Consider the following 23,520-nt stretch of genomic DNA (forward strand, 5'->3'; position numbering starts at 1 on the left):
GATCAGGAAGAAGCCTGATGCTGGGGGCAGTTATAGGTGTTCTCCTTTTTCTGATGCGATATGCACAGATTGGGATACCATTCCTAAATTTGATCATGTTGCAAAGGTGGCAAAACATACGTCCCTTCCTTTTTAGGATGCCACACGCCTGAAGGATTCGATGTATCGTAAAGAAAGCCTCCTCAAAAAAATGTAGGATGCGGCCTCTGGTCTACTTAGGCCTGGTGTTGCCGCCACGTGTGTGGCCAGAACCCTGCATGTTTGGCTTGGGCAGTTAGAGATGCATGTCCAAAACAAGATGCCAAGAGAACAGATCGTGGATTCATTGCTAATTCTTAAAATGGCAACTAGTGTTTTGGCAGACTCTGCTGCAGAAACTGAGGTTGGCTGCAAGATCTGCAGCTCTATCTAATTCTACTAGAAGAGTACTCTGGCTTAAAACATGGTCAGGTGCTACAGTCTGTAAAGGCAAGTTATGCTCACTGCCTTTTCATGGTCAGTTCCTTTTTTGGCCTCGACCTAGACAAAATTTTGGAAAAGGCATAAAACAAACATGGGGGATTTCTGAAAGAAAAACTCCAGAGGTGTGTTTTTTTTTTTTTTTCCCCTTCAGAGTCCTAGACTACAGGAGAGTTATCAGGGCAAAGGTAAAACGGGACACTGGAGCTATCCGGAAGGGACTGGGAGGGGAAAACTTTTCTCTTCAACCCCAGTCAGTCATATTTTCAGGGGCATAGACCATGACGGCGTCCCTTTTTGGGGGTGAGATTACAGACATTATTTTTAAAAATTGGCCCTTGGTGGGCGGATAATGCCTGGATCTCAAATTCTAACCTCTTCCCGCTCCAGGATGTACATTTACGTCCTGGAGTGTCGGGGTATGTATGCAGAGAGGTCGCAGGGCGACCTCTTTGCATACAGCGCGGGCGGCAGCTGTTTACTACAGCTGACACCCGCGGGCAATAGTCAATTCTGACTGTACGGCACCCCCGTGGTGAGATTGGGGGAGCCATGCAGATGTCATGGCTGCCAGAGGCCTTCTGAAAGGCCCCAGGGCTGCCTTGAGAGACTATTAAGCCATCCCGGTGATAGACTGCCCGTCAGAATGCAGTATGACGTAATGCTATAGCGATCAAAGTATCGCATATTGTAGTCCCCCAGGGGGACTTGAAAGTAAAGTGGGAAAAAGAGCGAAAATGTTTGTTTTAATTTTAAAAGAGGGATACCACATAGGGCTGTGGGGTTGAGAAACCCACCCTTTTGGATTACTACAGGTCCTCCTTCCCAGATATCCCTTTTATATCTGGAGTCAGATTTAATAAAGCTCAGAGCAATACCAGTGCACCAGGAGCAACAAAAGATGCACTATTCCTGTCTTTTTTTTTTGAGATTCAAAGGCCAAACGGGGATTTCAGATTAATTGTGAATCTGAAGACTTTAAACAAATATAGGAAATACAGACTGTTCAGAATGGAAACACTGGGATTGGCAATTAAATTGATCAAGGAGGGTGCTTTTATGGCAACCATAGACTTGAAAGATGCATATTTCCACATTCCCATTCACCCTAAGGCTCAGAAATATCTCAGGTTTGCGGTCATCATTGGAGGGAAGGTAAGACACTTCCGGTACAGGTGCCTCCCTTTCAGGATATCTTCGGCATCATGGATCTTCACAAAGGTGATGGTGGAATTGGTGTGTCCATTTTAAGAGCAAGATCTATTACGATCATTCCTTATTTAGACAACATTCTTATAGTAGTCGACAACAGGGAGTTAGTATTGTCCCACATCGCTATTACTATCCAACTACTTCAGCACTTAGGGTGCCTGATAAATTGGAAAAGGTCGGATACGAAGTCATGTCAGCAGAAAAAGTTTGTAGGCATCACAGTATATTCAGTCCTTCAACGGATCTCTCAACTCCTGAGGAAAAAGTAATGTACCATCAGGGCAGCCATGTCTCTGTTGGGAAAACTGACAGCTTGTATCCCAGCGGTGGCATGGGTCCAACACCATTCAAGGACACTCCAGAAGTTTGTACTGTCTGTTTGGGACAGAAGACAGATTTCCTTGGACAAAAAAGTTGTTTTGACAAATACGGTAAAAAGCTCACTTCACTGGTGGTTGTCAGAGACCAATCTAGCGAGGAGTAGATTGCTTCCCGAACCCAGTGACATCAATCACGACGGACGCCATTGCTCAGGGTTGGGGGGCCCAGGTAGAGGATGTTTATTTCCAGGGAACTTGGTCCCAGGGAATAAGGAAATGTTTGTCAAATTTCAGAGAACTTCTGGCGATCTGGAAGACCCTTCAGAGATCCTAGAGTGTAATACAAGGAAAACATTTAAAAATCTTGTTGGACAATGTCACGGCTGTGACGTATGTGCAACATCACGGGGGAACCAGACAACCCTGGCTACAGAAAATAGCTCAAAAATTTTTTCAATGGGCAGAACATCATGTCCACTCGGTGACGGCAACCCACTTGAGGGGAAGTCAAAATGTTACGGCAGATTTTCTCAGTTGCTGGTGCTTGGATCCAGGAGAGTGGTCTCTTTCACAGGAGACGTTCCAGGACATAGTGCTTAAGTGGCGGGTTCCCCAAATAGATTTGTTTGCCAACAGAGTAAATCGGAAAGTAAAGGATTTTTTTCCCTCACTCAACCCCAGAGATCACCCAGGTGGCATAGATGCACTAGTACAGGATTGGGGCCTGGGGCTGTTTATGCCTTCCCCCAAATTCCCAGGGTATTGCAAAAGTTCAGGTGTGAAAAACACAGTTTAATTTTGATAGTACCCTTTTGGCCCAAAAGGAGTTTGTTCTCCCTGCTAAGGAGCCTAAGCATCAGTGATCCCATATTGCTGTCATCTCGCAGAGACCTCCTAACACAGTGTCCCCTGAGGTCTCAAGGGGTGGGGATGCGGCATGGCTATTGAAAAATCCCTCCTTTTAAACAAGGTGTTTTCACATAAAGTAGTGAATATATTAGTAGCCAGTAGGAAAGAAACAACAAATAAAATGTATTTAAAAGTCTGGAAAAAATTCTCTTCTGGTGCGAGATTAGGCATTTGAATTTTGCATCTCTGGACTCGGTAGTAATCTTGGATTTTTTGCAAGAAGGATTGGATTTGGGACTCTCACCTTCTTAAGGTACAAGTGGCAGCGCTTAGTGTTTTTTATGATGCTAAGTTGTTAGAGGTCAGTTTGGTCACTAGATTTTTGAAGGCGGCAGATCGACTAAGACTGAAAGTCTTTAATCCAGGTCCTCCTTGGGACATAACTTGGTGCTTTCGGTACTATCTGGACCCCCGTTTGAACCAATAGGGTCTATATCCATTAGGTTTTTAACCTGGAAAACCGTGTTTTTAGTAATCATCACTACAGCTCGTAGAGTTGCTGAGATTCAGGCATTGTCAATTCAAACTCCTTTTTTCAGAGGAACGGGCAATAAGTTTATGTTCCGGTTAGATCCCTCTTTCTTACCTAAAGTAGTATCCTATTTTCTCAGATCTCAGGAGATAATAGTCCCTTTTTTCTGTGATAAACCAAGGAATGATAAAGAACAGTCATTCCATTGCCTGGACGTTAGAAGGACGGTTCTCCAAAACATTAAGTCCACAAATGAGTGGAGGAAGGATAAAAATTTATTTTTACAGTTTCTGGGGAATAACAGGGGTAAAAAAGTAACAAAGAGTTCTATTGCAGGGTGGATTCGTTCTCCCATCACAGAGGCCTATAAACTACTAGACAAAGTAGGCCCAGAGGGGCTCAGAGCCCACTCCACCAGAGCGGTGGCTTTCCTGGGCGGACCATGCTGCTGCATCCATAGACCAAACATGCAGGGCTGCAGTGTGGAAAAGGCCACATACTTTTATCCAACATTATAGGTTGGATGTTCGGGCAGATGAGAACATAGTCTTTGGATGCAAAGTCTTGTCCACAGTAGTCCTGCCCTAAAATTTTTTGTTTAGCTGGTATGTCTCAGCTGGTGCTGTCGTTGAGACGATAGGGAAAGTTAGATTAGATTTACCGGTAATCCTTTTTTCGAGAAGTCTCCATGACAGCACCCATGTGTTGCCTCCCGTTTTTTCCTTTTGAGGTTTTCTTTTCTAAAATAGAGAATAATAATTTTTTTTTTTTAACGAAGTTCCTACCTTCTACTGGTTAGTTATAAATACTGAGGAAAGGGGAGCTTTAAACCTCTCGGTGTGTTTCCTGTCCTATCAGGGCAACAAAATCTTAGCTGGTGCTGTCGTGGAGACTTCCCAAAAAAGGGTTTCCGGTAAGTCTAATCTAACTTCCAAAATGCTCCGTTCTCCAGATATTGCAGATATTGATTGATAGAAGAGGTGAAAAGTTTCCCTGTCAATGAGCAGTAAACAAATAAGCAAGGGGCAGAGCAATCAATATCTGAAGAAAAATGTATTTTGGAAAGGAACATCTTATTTGTGAGTGCATTGTTTTGTGATTTTGAACACATTGCAATAGGATTCCCCAGATGGGAATACCCCTTTTAACTCCTTAAATCCACAGGGCAAAAGTTTTTTTACGTCCTGGCAGGGTGGTAGTTTAATACAAAGTAAACTTGCGTCCTGTGGATGGCGTGGGCTCAGACGTGAGCGCCGACTGTGACAGATAGCTGGCCTCCTACTGCAACAGTGGGGATCGATGATCGATGAGGACACTGGGGGGGAAAGGAACTCAAACTAAGAAAAAATGCTGATTTCTTGTCAGGAATATCAGGGATACAGTGGGTAGTAGCTGCCAGTAGAAGGCGACAGAAAGTTTGAACAAAAGTTGACTTCTCCTGTCAGCTATAGACCTTCCTGAGTCCAACTGCTCAGTCATAGTCTTCCTGGACCGCCACAAATTCCTGTTCATCGACATCCAGGATGCGTATCTACATGTTCCGATTTGGCAAACGCATCAACGGTTCCTGCAGTTTACCATTCAAGGCAGGCATTACCAGTTCCGGGCCCTCCCTTTCGGGTTGGCAATGGCTCCCAGGGTCTTCACCAAGGTACTGGCAGCCATTATAGAACTCCTTCAATCCAGGGGAATCATAGCCATACCCTATCTGGACGATATCCTCATCAAGGGTCCATCGCGGACAGCCAGCCTGGAGAGTTTGCACATCTCCTTACTCACTCTAGAACAGTTCGGCTGGAAGGTGAATTATGCCAAGTCATCCCTCATAACGTCTGGATTTCCTGGGGATGACCCTGGACACTGTGCAGGCATGCGTGTCTCTACCAGTTGCAAAGCATCAGGTGCTTTAGCGGCAGGTCCTGGGCCTTTGCCAAATGCACTCTGTTTCCATCCGGCATGCAATGACAGTCTTGGGCCTCATGGTGACGTCCTTTCCGGCCATACCCTTGATGCAGTTTCACTTGCAGGATTTACAGCGAAGCCTGCTTTCTCTTTGGAACAAGGACCCAACGTGCCTGGACCAGCAGATCACTCTTCCAGTGTCGCTCTGCCATCTCCTCTCATACTCCAGGGTCAGTTGTTCCTCTTCCTCCACTGGAGAGTGATCACCACCAATGCCACACTAAACCCCTTAAATTGTAGTATTGTCATCACCCCCCTTTAGATCATGGTAGCCCATGGAATTTCAGGTCTTTCCTTGGGGACTAATCTGGAAATGGTATGGCTAATTTGGCACTTTTTGGTGTACTTCTGGAGCTGCCAGTTTACAAGGAGCTGTGCCAAGATAACTAACTGACCAACACAGTAGTTTTTAGAGAAACTTTTGATTTTAGGTAGTTTTGTTGTGAGCTTATAGACTCCTTTTGGAGCCATTTTTAAAAGGATTGTTCTGGAATATACTTCAGTCAATCACACCTGTTACAGAGGTCTAACCTAGAGGAGCCTGGCCACCAACCAACCCCCAGAACAGAAAAAAAGGAGTTTTCAATATCTCCTATTGGTGTCTGGAGTCTACTTTCTGATAGGACTGTGTAGTGCGAGAAATAGGTATAAATGACTTGTTTGGTTCATTCAAGGTTATAAAGTTAGAGTTTACATATTCCATATAATTGAGGGTGACATATAATCTTACATCAGTCATTGCCCTAGGAGACCTGCAGCAGGGACAATTTCATAGGACATTAATTAAAGGGGTTGTCTTGCGCCGAAACGGGGTTTTTTTTTTCCCCCATAGGCCCCCCGTTCGGCGCTGGACAACCCCAAGGGATGTGTTAAAAAAAACAAAAAACATATTACTTACCCGAATCCCCGCTCTGCGACGTCTTCCTTCTTCCTTCTTCTTCCTTCACCAAGATGGCCGCCGGGATCTTCACCCACGATGCACCGCAGGTCCTTTCCCATGGTGCACCGTGGGCTCTGTGCGGTCCATTGCCGATTCCAGCCTCCTGATTGGCTGGAATCGGCACACGTGATGGGGCGGAGCTACGCGATGACGCGTAGAAGGGGGCGGAGCCAGAACGCCGCTCGTGCCTGGACCTAGGAGAAGGGGAGAAGACCGTACAGCGCAAGCACGTCTAAAAAAGACATGAGAATTAGACGGATCCATGGCGACGGGGACGCCAGTAGCGGAGCAGGTAAGTGAATAACTTCTGTATGGCTCATATTTAATGCACGATGTACATTACAAAGTGCATTAATATGGCCATACAGAAGTGCTTAACCCCACTTGCTGCCGCGAGACAACCCCTTTAACTTATAAGTATGTGTGAGGGGTGTGAAATGAAAAGGGAGAACCTGGAGGAACTTGCACCAAAACAGGAAGAACGAAGAAAATCTGGTATTAGATTTGAGAGTCAAAACCATGTCATGAAGCTCTAGATGATATGAGCAGATAGAGATCGTCTTTTGAAGCCCTACATTCACACTTAAAGGCATATATTTACCCACTTTTTCTGTTAGTTATATTAAAATACTCTTGTATATATATATATAAAAAAAATGTATATATATATATTATGGAGTTTATAATGGTTATTGGATAACCACATGGGAGTATACGTTTTTGCAGAATGAACTATAAGTTTTTGCACACGGTTCAAAATCATGCCTATTTAGTTTAAGGAGTTCCAGAAGTGTTCTTTTTCTTGTGGAATTGTGCAGCATATTTCCCATCCCATTGTGTAATGAGAGCATGCTGCATTTTTTTTCACGCAAGCAGAAAGAGTGCTCAGAGCGAACCAATTGAATGGGTTCTATGCTCTATGTCAGGGTTTCCCAAAGTGGGCTCCGTGAGCACCTATAAGGGGCTCCAGCGGACGGTCTAGGTCCCTGCTCTACTCACAGCTGTACTGGTGTCAGATAGCCTGTTCTGAGGAAATAAACGTGGAGGACCTGGGGTCGGCATAGCAATGCGGATCACATGAACCGGCTCCGGTTATGTGATTCATGTTGGCCTCAGCTTAATACTACTGTGGCCCAACAGGGGACAGTATTACTACTGCGTCCAATATAGGGGAGCCTATTACTACTGGGGCCACTTTAGGGGAGCCTATTACTACTGGGGCCACCAATATAGGGAACACTATTACTACTGGGGCCAATATAGGGGATGCTATTACTACTGTATCCGTGCTGGTATTGACATGTGGAGGAGGATTTAATTCTGCAGCATGTTAACTTAAAATATAATGTATATCAATAACCCATACAGCGTTCCTTCCTGTTTTTTTTTTTTAAACGGCCTTGTCCTTTTTATAACAACGGAGGTAAAAATTATATGTTGTGATAAGCCAAGCCCCTAACCCCTCCCTTGACCACATTTTGGACTCCATGGCTGAAAAAGTTTGGGAACCACTGCTCTATGTGTTGTGCATACAAATACGCCCGGGTGAATCCACCCTTAGGCCTCTACATCAGGCTAGGGTCAGAATATATCTGAGGAAATATCTACACAACAGAACAAAGACATGGTGTGCTTTACATTTAAAAGGCCATAAAACAAATGGAGGGCTGAGAAAAAAAGCATTTAAATACTGCTAAACTAGAGTCACTTGCTTTGTTTTTGTTTTCAAAACCAAGAGAAATCAATGGGGAAAATAGCAAACGTTTATTTCTGTTAGCGCTGGTTGTTCCTAGTACAACAGAAGCAGTCTGTTCAGTTTAAAAAATGGAAACCTAACAGAATGATAGCAATCTGAAAGCTTTCCATTAACTTTTTCTTTTCTCAAAACCATTTGAAATCAATGGGGTAAATAATGGAAATGTTTATTTCCGTTTTCAATTTCAGTTTTCTGTTCCAAAAACGGAAAAGAGAAAAGGAATTGTGACTTAAAAGCCCAAATAAAGGTGTGAATGGGCCCTAAGTCAGTTGTCTTAGGGCCCATCTGTGAAGTTTGGGTTGGAGAGCAGCAGTGATTTTTCTCACGACGTTCATCGGGAGGGTAAAGGCGGACTTGGGCACAAACCTTAGTCCTATGACTCTAATTTATAATTATTTAAAGGAATTCTGTCATTGGGTTCATGCCGCCCGAACCTGCAGCAGTAGGAACCCAGCACAGGTGTGCCTAATGCCCCATGCATGTTTTATTCTGAAATGCTGCCGTGTTTCAGAAAAAGATACTTTGAATTTTGACTTGGAAACTGAGCTCCGAGTCACAGAAGTAGGCGGCACCAGCTTCTCCCTCCCCCATCATGCAGAGTGTCCGCTCCCTCCTTATACACAAAAGAGGAGAGACCTATGAGTCTATATGTTATGCCTGGTGAAAAGCAGTCCTAGCTCACCCCTGTGACTCGGAGCTCAGTTCCCAAGTCAAAATTCAAAGTATCTTTTTCTCAACCGCCACAGCATTTCATGGGTTTGTAACAAACAAGTCATGCCAGACAAATCTAATTTCCTTCTATGACAGAATCATCAACTGGGTCGATCAGGAAAATGCAGTGGATATAGTATATTCAGACTTTTGTAAAGCATATGATTATACCATACTTATTGAAAAAATGACCAAATATGGGATTGACAAGGCAACTGTTAGGTGGATTCACAACTGGCTGAGTGATTGTACTCAAAGAGTGGTCATAAATGGCTTCACATCCAAGTGGAAGAATGTATTAGGTGGGGTACCACAAGGCTCTGTCCTAGGCCCAGTGTTGTTCAACATTTTTATAAATGATCTGGAGGAGGGAATTGATGGGAAACTGATCAAATCTGTCAACGACACAACGTTAGGAGGGCTAGCTAACACTAGGGAAGAGAGAGAGTATTCAAAAAAATCTAGAAAATCTTGAACAGTGGGCGGCGCCTAACAGAATGGTATTTAGCAAGGAGAAATGCAAAGTCCTACATCTGGGCAAGAAAAATGAAAAAAAAACACACACAGAATAGGAGGAATTGGGCTAAGCAGCACATGTGAAAAAGACTTGGGCATACTAATAGATCATAGACTGAACATGAGCCAACAATGTGATGCAGCAGCCAAAAAGGCAAACATAATTCTGGGATGTATTTAGAGAAGCATAGAGTCTAGATCATGTGAGGTCATTATTCCCCTCTATTCTTCCTTAGTCAGACCACATCTGGAATACTGTGTCCAGTTCTGGGCACCCTACTTTAAAAAAGACATAGACAAACTGGAGCAAGTACAGTGAAGAGTTACCAAGATGGTGAGCGGTTTCCAATTCATGTCCTATGAGGAACTGTTAAAGGATCTGGAAATGTTTAGTTTCAAAGGGTTTTATTAAATTTTGTAGTCATACATATGATAGGCTTATAACATTCTAACGTCCCCTCGCAGGGGGCCAAATATTACCATGAAAAATAGTATGTGCCTACAGCAGCTAATAGAATACAAAGTTATAGGGTTAAAACAAAACAAAGGGGTCAACATAGAAATTTAAACCAGTAGGTCGCCAAGAATCCACATCATCAGACAAAAGTGTCTAAATAGTGTATATATTTTTTTATTTGGTCACTAGAATAAAGGCTAAGTAGATGATATAATATAGCGTAATCCCGGGATCTCTATGCATTCAATCCAAATTTTCTGGAAATTTATCATCGTATCTGTTCTGATAGCATGGATCCTTTCATATAGCATAACTGAGGATATTCTATCAAGCACCACTGAAAAGGAGAGAGTAGGTGATTTCCATGCAGAGGCGATGTGGATTCTTGTAGCCATACATACATATTGTATCAATTTATGGGCTTGATACCTAGATCGTACAGGGCGATCCCCCAGCAAGAACACCATAGGGGATTTGGGAATCGGACCCACAAACATTTGGTTGAGGAGTCTGTGGACTTTCGACCACAGTCTGTCAACTTCCGGACACGTCCACCATGTATGGAGCATATGTCCTCTTTCTTGGCATCCCCTAAAACATAGCGGGGAAGAGGTTGGGTAGAGCTGGTATAATCTTTGTGGGACTAAACATGCCCTATGTAGAATTTTAATTGAGGTCTCCATAAGGGAGACTTGGTGACTACCCTTGGAGATCGTGGTACAACAATGCTGCCATCTATCAGAAGTCATCTCAAGCTGAAGGTCCTCTTCCCATCTCCTCATAAACATAAGTTTCTCACCGTCAGGGGTTGGTTTAGCGTATTATATATATGAAAGCATTCCTTTCTGAGAAGGGTTTTTGGCGCAGGTGGCTTCAAATGGTATGGGTGAAAGTGGCATGGGGGTGGGTGCTATAGAATGGATAACGTGGAATATTTCATTAATTCTCATATATTCCTGAAGGGGGCAGCTTAAATGTGGCTACAAATTGTTGTATGGTGTAAAGTTTAGATTGAGTGTAGAAATGTCGTAGGGTGGTTTTTTGATTACTTAACCACCATTGAAAATGAGCTAGGTCTTGGCTTGGTGGAAAATGCGGGTTATGAAGTACTGGTAGCATGGGGGAAATTTTAGAGGACAGATTGTACTTGAACCGGGCGCTTCTCCACAATCTGGGAATGTTTAGCTTGCAAAAAAGAAGGCTGAGAGGAAACTTAATAGCGGTCTACAAATATCTGAAGGGCTGTCACAGTGCAGAGGGATCAGTCCTATTCTCATTTGCACAAGGAAAGACTAGAAGCAATGGGATGAAACTAAAGGGAGGAGACACAGATTAGATATTAGAAAAAACTTTCTGACAGTGAGGGTGATCAATGAGTGGAACAGGTTACCATGGGAGGTGGTGAGCTCTCCTTCAATGGAAGTGTTCAAACATAGGCTGGAAAAATATCTCACTGGGATGATTTAGTGATCCAGCATTGAGCAGGGGGTTGGACCCGATGACCCTGGAGGTCCCTTCCAACTGTATCATTCTATGATTTCAGAATAAAACATACATGGGGCAATAGGCACACTTGTGCTGGGTTCCTGCTGCTCAAGGTTCAGGCGGTCTGAACCCGAAGACAGAATCCTGTGTTTTAGCTCTCAGTGCTCCATTTATCTTGCCTTTTTAAATTTTTTAAACACGGCCCGCACTATTTTTGCTGTATTCTGTTGTGTCAGTAAATAGATAACATTCCCATTCACAACTCCCGTAAAATGTATAATATTAAAACCAAATAAATAGTAATTTTATGCACTTGTTTGTGGTGCAGTTCTTCCCAATGGAACTAGTTAAATTCTGACTGCCAGTAGCTGCCTGTAGGGAAAGTTCAGCATGTACAGTCTTATTGTGCACAATGTAAAAATTCAAAAGCAACAAGCGGCTTCTGCCAGATTAATCTCTGAGGCTGTTGTCTGCATGGAGGCGGCCCAAGATCTGACAACCATGACCGTAACAATGTCTTCATAGCTTATGGTGGACTGAATAAAAATTACAACTTGTCCTGCAAAACAAAAATGAAGCTGTTTAACCGTAATAAATAAAATTATACAATCCGGAATGTCAAGGTAACAAAATAAATGTGTCTGACTCCAAGCCAAAAAAAAAAAGTCTGAACTCTTAAAACCTGTATTCAGTCAAATTTTTTATTTGTTTCATTGCATCTAAAATGAAAAACAAACTAACTTTTTAGTTTTGCTTAAATATTTCTAAAATTTTTGTGTAGAGTTCTTATGCAAATGCAAGCAAAAATGGAGAACAATTGAGCCCTGCGTAGTCTGATCCTGGAGTCATTGCTACACGATCCTACAAAAAGTAATTGAACACATGAACAAGAATTAAAAGTAGTATTTATTTATATATGTTAATACTAAATAAGGGCTTTCTTTGGCGCTAATGACACTATCCTATCAAAAGTAATTGGATACCTGAGCAAGAATCAATGGTAGTATTTATTACATATGACATTGGATACCCTCCGTGGCATACTTTTTACTAATGTCTGATACACTTCAACTAGTATTTCCCTCCATTCATTCAGCAAATGTCTGGTGAGTTCTCTCAAGACAGACACTGTTCATATTTCCTAAACCGATGTTCCAATTTGTCCAAAAGATGTTCATAGGTTTCAGTTCGGGACTCTGTGCAGGGCAGTCCAATTGGATCATCCATATCCTTAAACTAATAGGTCATTCCATGGCAACTGTCCTAATTTGGAAGAAGGTCCCTGCTCGACCACCTTCAATTTTGCTGAATTTTTTACAAAATGTTCAGACATCACCTGTATGAAGTTCTGTAAAGTTTTAGCTTGGGGTATAGCTTGGTTGAGGCACTAGAGCCATTTGTATAAAAGTCACTCTTCCCTTGCAGAGGTTGTTTCGAAACAATATCCAAGTGTGTGTTGCCACTGTTCTTGATCTAAGCAAGCTAACTCACTGAAACTTGGTGCACATGGTTAACTTTTTGTGTAGAATTAGAAGATTTTACAGGCAAGGCTCCCAAAGCATTGGTTTGGTGGCTAATAAGGCCCAAAGTGGCTGGTAAAGGTTATGGCTACAAAATTGTCCACAACTTTAAGAACCTATAACTTATTAACAAATAGCTTAAATAAGCTGCAATTTGGCCAGTGAGTAGTACAAGTGCCTAACAAAGCCGTGTCAAACAGGCTTCCTTTTTGCTTGCCTACGTACTGTTTTATCCCCCACTTTTTGAACATTTTACAATTTTTGAAACACATGTAACTCAAAAAGGACACTTCCAATTTTATTTTACTTTGTGCCATTAGAAAGAGCAGGTTTTAAATGACATATTCCTTTAGCTTCAGGTTGCGGTCTTTCTACTTGGGGGAAAAAAATCTGTTAAAATAATGTGATGAAGTTTGCATGAAATGTGTAAATCCGTGAGTTGATCCATGGTGGCAGTGCCACTACTAATGTGTAAGATTGGTATCCCCATCGACAAGGGGCCATGCCCCGATAGCCAGGCAAGGCCAGCCATGGGATGGATTTTTTTGCCACAGGATCCCAAGCCTGAATGTGGGTGTCTACCAGGATCTCAAGCCTAAAATGGAGCCTATGCTGAGGATTCCAAGCTTTAGTTGGGGTTCCCAAGCCATAACGCTTCACTTGATTGTATAAAGGCTTGAAATTTGCTGCTGATAATTGCTGTTATTGCTTCTGAGAGATGGTATTTTGGACCCATCATTGTCGTTGAAGGAACAGGATTACTGGAAAGTATATGTTGTTCTGGAATCCAACAAGTGTCTTTTCCAGCTGGCCAATAAAATGACAGGGCCAGTCAATGAGGATGCATGACATTTACTAAAGCATCACATACTTCATTCAAAATTTCACGTTTCCAATCCACCATTGGTCATCATAAACACAAGCTACATACTGGCCTGGTTGAAGGTCTGCTGCTGGTTAGAGTTGAGCAAACATACTCTGACGAGCTTGATGCTCGTTCGAGTATTAGCGTACTCGATGGTGCTCGTTACTCGAGCGAGCATCAAGCTGTGTTCGACCCCGCCCCAGAGAGAGGAAAAAAAACCCAAAACAATAAACTCAGCACCCGGCGTCCCACATGCAAAAATGCTCGAGTCTCCCATTGTAGTCAATAGGGTTCGTTATTCGAGTAGAGCTCTCGAATTTTACGAATAGCTCGACTCGAATAACGCGGACCCGAGCATTTGGGTGCTCGCTCATCTCTACTGCTGGTACATACTGAAAGGCTGTTCTTGCATGTTGATCAACATTTGCTGTAAATGACATTGTGTTGAAAATACCATCTAAGAAGCAATAATAGCAATTATCAGCAGCAAATTTCATGCCTTTAAACAATTAAATGAAGCATTATGGCTTGGAAACCATAAAGAAACTCATCTCATTTTCCTCTGTGAATACACTGGAGAAAAAACATTAAATAGATTTGCTTTCTCCTCATTACCCACTACAATTGTTTCCTACATTATTTTTTAATCTTCAGTTTTAATCTTTTTACTATTTATAATGCTGAAGAACAGTTTAGGGTTAGTTTTACTGTCTTCTTTTGCAATGAGTCGCTCTGTCTCCATCTTTGCTGCTTTTACTTGTTTTACATAATTTATTTTTTTCCTTATAGATTTTTGGTGCGTCTTCGCTGCCTTCTTGTTTTTGTAGTTTAAATGCTTTCTTTTTGTTGATTATTGGCCCCTTTACATTTTTATTTAACCACATTAGTTTTCCCCTATTCCTAGCCCTTTTATTCCTGTGAGGTATTAACCACTCAGAATGAGTATTTCAGATATTTTTAAATATTTCCCATTTATTGTCTGTACTCAGATTTTTGAGGACATTATTCCAGTCAATAAGATTAAGGGCATCTCTAAGATGATAGAACTTTCCCTATTGAAAGACAAGTGAAATTGTATTATATTATGATCACTATTTCCCAGGAGCCCCCCAATCTGCACCCCCATTATTCTGTCAGGTCTATTGGTTAATATTAAGTCCACAATGGCCGTCCCTTTAGTCTGGCCCTGTAGAAGTGGGTAAAGTAATAATTATCTTTAATTATTGACAGAAACGTGTTACCTTTATGAGATCTGCAGGTTTGGGCTTCACATTTTTTACCTGAATAGTTAAAGTCCCCCATAATAATTAACTCATTGTGATTTGCAGCTTCATGGTGGCCTATAGAAAATCCATGAGGATTTCATTATTACTTTTCCCTCCATTTCTACCAATAGCGACTCTACATGTTCATCTTCCTCCCATATATCTTCCTATAGTGTTAAATTTAAACAGGATGTTACGTAAAAACAAACCCCTCCTCATTTCCGTTTTTTACGATCTTTTGTGAACAGACTTTAACCCTGTAAGTTCACTGGCCAGTTTTCGCCCAAGCAGGTCTCTGTTATTCCGATTATGTTGTAGTTTTCTTCAGACATTATTACTTCTAGTTCGTCAACTTTATTGGTCAGACTTCTAGCATTCGTCACCATACAGCTTAGATGTTTTTGGTTGTTTTTTATATTAAGTGTGTCCCTGTTAGCTGTTTTGCCAGTTCTAATAGTACTATCACCTCCCACCGCTCCACCAGCATTTTTTATTACTAAGGGTCCTTTTACATGGGGTGACCTGTTGGGCACAGAACACCCAACAGTCATCCCAGCAATTATCATTTCCGTGATTTTACACAGGAACAATAATCGCTCAGTGAATGTAGGCGGAGTGGGTCACAGATTATTCTGGCCATCCTGCCTCCATTCATAGTAAACAGGCAGTCATTCACCCTACCAATCAGCAGCACGGGGGAGTGCGTTACACCCAACTCAAGACCATGGCTAGGAGAAGTTTGAATGGAGTGGCGTTCAGGTGTGATGCACCCTCTTGCCCCATCCAAAGTTTACACTGGCGAAAACAGCCAAGCACAGTGCTAACTGCATGTTGAGTAGATACATGATGTGACAGATACGTATAAATTTTAATGTGGATTCTGGAACATTTTGTCCAATCTGACTTGCGCTGATTTACCAATTTTAACAGGCGAAGCGTAACAGCGTCTGACTTTGTTAACTAAAACCTTCTGACATTGAATTGCTAGTAGAATATATCCAGTTAAAGCGCAGCATGAGCCGTCTGGGTCTCCCTCTAACAAGGCTTTTAAAAAAGAATTGTAACAAGGCAAACAAAGGGTACATTGTGCAATACTTTTTTGGTTGCTATAGCAACCAGCATTATGGAAATTTACCAAAGGTGTGGGCGGAAGTATGTCTCAGCTCCATTCAGTGTAAAAAGGGGAAAAAAATCACTAAAAGGTTTCATATTTTGTTTTGTCTGTAATGTTGATGTTACGGAGTAAAAAAACAAACAAATTATAAACATAGACGTGAGCGTTCAGTAATCTGTCGTGACAATATGTGACAAGATGCTGTTTACCAGATAGAAATTCTTATCAGGTGAAGGAGTTCTTCAGTCAAAGCTGTATATTGATTTCACATAATATACCGACGTAAACCGTCAATGCCGCATAACTATTTGGCATCACAGAGTCATACCAGAGTGCACGCATGTTACGGTTCTATGCATAAGTCATATTATAGGGTAGTTCAAAATAGAGCTCTAACATATCCACATAGTTGTCCGAACTCTGTTTTCTTCTTACAGAGCTCCATATCTGCAAATGTCAAATAGAGATATGGCTGCATTTAAAGGTAGAAGAAGCTTTTTTATCAAACCTTGATTTGTTCCATAAAATCAGGAAGGACCGGCAATGTTTCGACCTATATGGTTTTTGTCAAGCCTGACATCCAGACATTTGTTGGGAATCTCTCTCAGGTAAAAGTAATGGATCCAATAAATTCTTATCCTCTCTTGCTGACAATTTCATCTTCCAAAAGGTAGAAAAAAAGGGGATCTGCTATCTTCGACCTAATTCTTACCAACAGAGAGGAAATGGTTGAGGAAATAAGGGTAGATGGGACCTTAGGAGGCAGTGATCATGCTATAGTTGAATTTTGGATAAAAAGGGGAGGAAGACCTGAGAAGACTCAGACCTCAAGGTTGGATTTCAGAAAGGCAGATTTTAATGGATGCAGAAAGACGATAGGAAGAATCCAATGGCTGGATGTTCTTAAGGACAGAAATGTCCAAGGAGATATTGAGAAATGAGATTCTCAAAGCGCAATAGTTAACAATCCCTAGAAGAAGTAAGAATGGGAAGCATTAAAAGAGACCAGGATGGATGAACATGGAACTTACATACATGCTAAAAAGGAAGAAAATATGGGGTCTGCAGAAGTTGTAGGGCAAGCATCAGAAAAGCTAAAGCTAATAATGAATTTAGGCTTGCAAGAGAGGCCTAAAGCAATAAAAATGATTTTGAAGGTATGCCAAAATAAAAAAAAAGGTCAAGGATGCTATATGATGTTTACAAGATGAATGGTGAATTGGTTAAAAATGATATTGAAAAGGCTGAACTTTTAAATTCTTATTTTGTATCTGTTTTCTCTCAGAAAGTAAATGCAACATTAACTGATCTTCCCTGTGCTATTGGGGGAATAAAAGAAAGCAGGCTATCAGTAAGCAGAGAGATGATGAGGGAACACATAGCTAAGTTAAATTAATTCAAGTCTCCAGGTTTAGATGAATTACATCCTAGGATACTGAAAGAAGCAGCGGAGGTAATTGCTGAACCACTCCCCGTCATTTTTGAAAATTCCTGGACAACAAAAGTCCCAGGAGATTGGAGAAGGGCAAATATTGTTGCTATTCTCAAAATAAGGGAAGAAGATGGACGCAGGAATCTACAAGCCTGAGAGCCTGACTTCTATACCGGGATAGATCTTTGAACAAATTATTAAACAGCATGTATGCAAGTACTTAGTTGAGAATGGACTAATTAACCAGAGCCAGCATAGATTTGTAGCAAACAAGTCATGCCAAACTAATCTTATTTCTTTCTACGACAGAATCACCGATTTGGTTGATCAGGGAAATACAATAGATACAGTATATCTTGACTTTAGTAAAGCATTTGACAAAGTATCCCATACCATCCTTATGTTAAAAAAAATGACCAAATATGGGATCAACAAAAAAATCTAGACAAGCTTGAACAGTGAACAATGACTAACAGAATGGTATTTAACAAGGAGAAATGCAAAGTCCTACATCTGGGCAAGAAAAATTAAAAAAACACATACAGGATGGGAGGAATTGGGCTAAGCAGCAGTATACGTGACTTGGGTATACTAATAGATCACAGACTGAACATGAGTCAAGAGTGTGAGGCAGCAGCAAAAAAAACCCAAACACAATTCTGGGATATATTAAGAGAAGCATAGAGTCCAGATCACGTGAGATAATTATCCCTCTCTACTCTTCCTTGATCATACCTCATCTGGAATACTGTGTGCAATTCTGGGCACCTCAATTTTAAAAAGACATTGACAAACTGGAACGGTTAAAGCTTAGCTTGCAAAAAAGAAGGCTGAGTGGAGACTTAATAGCTGTCTACAAATATCTGAAGGGCTGTCACAGTGCAGAGGGATCAGCCCTATTCTCATTTGAACAAGGAAAGATTAGAAGCAATGAGATGAAACTGAAAGGAAAGAGACACAGATTAGATAATAGAAAAAAAACTTTGACAGTGAGGGTAATCAATGAGTGGAACTGGTTACCACGGGAGGTGGTGAGTTCTCCTTCAATGAAAGTGTTCAAGCAGAGGCTGGAGAGTCATCTGTCTGATGACCCTGGAGGTTCTTTCGAACTCTTCAATTCCATGTTGTCCTTGCACAGATTTGAACCTTGAGCACTACAAAGCAACAGTGCTAACAACTGAACCACCACACCTGTTCTTTCTGATAAAGACAGGAAGAATAAACACAACATCCAAATATTGTCCTTATACAGATTTGAACCTCTAACTCTGCAGCAGTGCTAAAAGCCGAGCAACCACACTTGTCATTTCTGTTAAAGATGATGAAGAACAACAAGAATATTCATAAAGAGAACGTTATAAAGCCCATCCAGATGTTGCCTGAGCTAACACACTTCTTTTTTCTCCTTTCTTTAGAGGAAGAGAAGACAGAGAAGAAAAATAAAAAGAAGGAAAAAAAGGAAAGAAGATCTTATTTGCCTTCATCTCTTTTTACCTTTTCTCCTGCCCTTCTACTTCTCCACCTTCTTATCTTTCACCTTCACTGTCTTCTTCTAACGAAGCAAGGTGGCTTGTAGTACTGGAATCCTAGGTTAAAATCTCCAAGGAAAACATCTGTATGGACTTAGTATGTTCTCTTTATGTTTCTCTGTTTCCTTTCCCTACTCCAGAGAGGGGGGACCAAAGGTGGTGGCTCTGTTGCTGGCATGTCTGCTGGAGTTCTAGGTTTAAATCTGTCCAAGTGCAACATCTGGATGGGTTTTTATGTTCTCTTTGTGTTTTTTGGGGGTTGATTTTCCTCTTTTCTAGTGGAGAACAGGCTAGTATGATGGCTCAGTTGTTTGCACTGCTGCTTTGTAGTGTTGGAGTTGTAGGTTCAAATGTTACCAAGGGCAACATCTGGATGAGTTTTTTTATGTTCTCTTTGTGCTTATTCTTTTTGCCCATAGTAGTGTGGACAAGTGTGATGGCTCAGTTGTTAACACTGCTGCTTTACAGTCCTGGAGTTGAGGGTTCAAATCTTACCAAGGAGAACATCTGGATGAACATTTCAAACGCCATGCAGATGTTACCCTGGTTGATTTTAACCTAAGAGCCAAACACTGAAATGCAACAGTGATAGTTTTTCATCAAGTTGCTAGTTTTACAGCCTGGCAAATCGCGATTAGCAACACTAATTAGAACGTGAATGCATGTTGTAGAGGTAAAGTAAACATTTCTTGCTGTCTGCCACCAGCAGTAGACGCAGCTCAATAATAAAACGTTGTTCAGTAAACTTCCCCTAGGGGTGGATTCAGGCAGCGAAAACTTTACCATTTAACTATGTTCATGCAGAGAAGTATGACAACTACAAAAATGTGTGTATGAATACGAACCCTTACTTCAGCTCTGATGCTAACCACGTATGTTGTGTGTGTCAATGCTCTTGCTGTGGTGGACCTTGTCAGTCCACGTATTACATGGTCAGCCGTTAACCCTTTCCAATCCACTGTCTGACCTGTGAAGACATTATGATTTAAGGCTGTACAGCTCTGATGTTGGTAGATATCTGTTGGGGTTCTCTTGTATATTGCCAGCCTCTCTGCTGTCAGAGTCTATCCAACGGGTCACCTCATGCACTGCTGTCTTTAGCCAGCATATAGCGCCATTGTATAACGGCAGAAAAAGAGTAAGCCCCTTGGAAAACCAGGATACAAATTGGACTGGAAAGGGTTAATACCGTATTTTTGATTATCTTCTTGTAATAGTATATTTGTATGGCTAAATGCAACTTTACCTTGGTGGAATAAGCTGTTCACCAGCATTTCAGAAGCTGGACCTATGGGGATCGGCTGATCCCTGGGATGGCTGCAGTGAAAAAAAGTGTTATGTTGATGAGCCATTTATGTGGGCCACGCACATTTATGAATATATCCCACTAAGGCCGCCTACACATGACCGAGTCGGATTCCGCATGCGTGATCCTGTAACAGAATAAGAACCTGTCCCGTTTCCCATAACTCCCCCCTTTTCTTCCCTACTCCCTTTTTTGGGTTTATTTGCTTTGCTTTGTTTTTTCTGTCTATTGACTTCTATTTGTATTTTCTTGCTGTTATGATGTTTGATTTTTTTCGTTCTGAAACAATGAAGCAATAATTGATTATGAGCAAGTAACCTCACGCTGAGGATTTGCTTCTTTGAGTGTTACCTAGTGTAGTGACCCAGTACATCATCCTGGTCCCCTCCATAAATGTCATACATGTTTGTCTTATGTTGATGCACTGTGCAAACCTGTCTTGTCATTTCTAGTATGTGTGTTGCACAGCTGCAGTGCTTGGAGGGTTAAGTGTTCAATAAAATCCAAAGCCTGGATGTAAATGTATCAAGTCTGTCATGTCATGTGGTATGAGAGAAGGTATAAATAGGAGTGATTGAGAGCGGGAAAAGGGTTCTATCTTGTGGAGTTGAGAGAGTCTAAAGTATAGAGCCAGATAGTGGCACCTTCAGTCTCCCTGTGGTGAAGATGAAGGAGGAAGAGAGATATCCTGGGCTGTTTGTGTGTTGGATGTAAGTGGAGAGAAAGCCTCCAAGGAAAAGAGAGAGAGCAATTGTAAGTAACTACTTCTTCTCAAGGCCAGTGCAGAGGTACTACTTCACTGTCTAATTTTCCTACGCGGCCGTCCTGAGCCTAGATCACTGCGTAGAGGTACATCCTTTAATTGACACACCCTTGCGTCTTCCAGACTGGGTGGAAGTACTGCAAGAGGAAAATCACTGTTCACACACGTGCGTCTTTGAAATTTTAAGAGCTGTGTGGAGGCACTGCATTTTAAAGACTAGCCTTTTACCTGTACTGTGAATTCTATAAGTGAACTGCCTTGTAATAATTGTTCAATGTTTTCAAGTAAAGTTTGCCAGGCTCTCACCATTCCTAGGGACCCGTGGTACTAAGAAACTGTCTGAGACTGCATTTATTTCTCTGCCGAGGGTCATACCAGTGTGTGAAGGAATGGTGGTGTCACCCGTGACAATCAACACCCCCATTATCCTGTGTAATTGGCATTCCCTATCCTAGGGCTGTCTTTGGTGTCCTGCAGTGATACTCTGGCCTTGGCTGTGGGTGTCCCTCTGGGAAGGAGTTGGTAAGTGCCCCCGTGACACATCAGCATTATACCCCTCCCAGTTTCGCATGTATGTCAGGTGTCCGAGGTCTCCCTATGGACTCTGCACTAGTATAATCTTATACCTCCCTACCAATGGATATGGTCGATAGCTCAAATTCAAAAGTTATTCAGATGTTGTCTACATACTGTTATTTTTCCGGAAGGATCATATGAGACGCCAAAAGAATTATCTTGTACAGCCCGTAAGATTTAGGCTGAATGCACACGGCTGGACCGGATTCCGCATGCGGGATCCGGCAGTGCAATCCGACCCTGTGCCCGGCCGGTGACCCCTGTGTACCAGTCCAGATTCTTCTCATCTGTGCTGTGGTGGGACCCCAAATTAACTTTTGCAGCAGGGCTCAGGGACCTTCAGCTATGCCCCAGACTGGCTATGATTTAAATATTCTACAAAACAATAATACACCACATTTCACTTTAGATTACTTTAGATTTATAGCAGGGGACAACAGGGAAAGCTCATAAAGGCCGCCTGCACACGAACAGATCGGATTCCGCATTTGGGAACCTGTAGCGGAATCCAACCCTGTGCCTGGCCGGCGACCCCACGTAACTGTCATTTATCTTCTTTCTCTGTACTGCGGATGGTCACGGTGAGCCGCCATCAGACATGCACAGTACAGATTTTTTTTTAAATCTTTTTTTCCTGCGCAGTTGCTAGGGGATGACATGGAATCCATGACCTGTCCGCAATGTCAATTGCGGAAGGGCCACGGGACGGACCGCTTCCATTGACTTCAATGGAAGCTGTGCGCATGGAAGACGTCTAAAAATAGAACATGCTGCGATTTTTTTCCCCCCGCGAGCGGAAAATCGCAACTATTTCTGCTTATGGACAGGAAAAAAGTCTTTTCCATAGCATGCTATGGAAACAATTTGCATCGGAATCCAGAGGTGGACGCCTGCTCCGGATTCCGCAAAGCAAATCCGTCTGTGTGCATGCGGCCTTAAGGGATATTCACACCAAAAACATTTAGCACCTTTCCATGGGATAGGTGAAAAATGTATAATTATCAGGGTCTGACTACCCAAAACTTGGAACTGAAAAAAACAGCCAATCAATGTGCTCAACTATCTCCATGGACAGTGAATGAACCAGTGGTCACGCATACGCACCACCACTCCACTCACTAGAGGGACTCGGGATGCACTGTTTTCGTAATCTCTGAGGGTCCAAGTGGTTGCACCCGCAGTGAACATACATTTATCACCTATCCTGCGGAAGGGCAATAAATGTTTTTACTTAGAAAACCCATTAAAGTTCAGCAAAGTCCTTCTACAATCTAAAAAACAGCCAGCTTTTCCCCAGCCTGAAATGTCTGATAACAGGGAACTATAGATTGCATTTAACTGTGCTGCAAATACCCTATGGCCCACAAGTATTAAGGCTGGTATTTCATGCACAAGGAGAGAAAAAAACGTTGCTTGCAGTGAAGGTGCATGCCTCTTAACAAACATGGCACATTTTGGGCTGCCTGAAAGACAGAAAATGAAACCTATGTGTGTTATACGGTATAGATTTAAGCCAAAGAATGCACAATTCTCTGTTTTTCAACTTATAATAAAAATCTGTCCTAAATAAGGTGTCCTGCCTGCACAATAGTGACCAGCTCACCGTTTAACATTTTGACTAGTATGACATAAACAGTTACATTTCTGCGCAATTCTTGCACATGCAATGATTTGAAACAACTTTTTGCATGCTATATGCCAAATACTGACTCAAATCCCTTGATAAATGTGAGTCTTTGTGTTTACTGTACTTTGAAGCCTCTATACTTATTTTCAGGTTTAGATTCTATTCCAGCTGCATATTTGTTTGTGAAAATGTGCTAATGCTCATTCACACTTCATTTAGTGCTGGTAGTTAGAATTCTGTCTCTCTGTTCTGTGTTTGGAGTTAGGAAACAGAATTTTAATCAAAATAAAAGTTTCCTTTTCCTCCCCCTATTGATATCAACGG

Source organism: Eleutherodactylus coqui, chromosome 8 (assembly GCF_035609145.1).
Source record: "Eleutherodactylus coqui strain aEleCoq1 chromosome 8, aEleCoq1.hap1, whole genome shotgun sequence".
Taxonomy (NCBI): domain Eukaryota; kingdom Metazoa; phylum Chordata; class Amphibia; order Anura; family Eleutherodactylidae; genus Eleutherodactylus; species Eleutherodactylus coqui.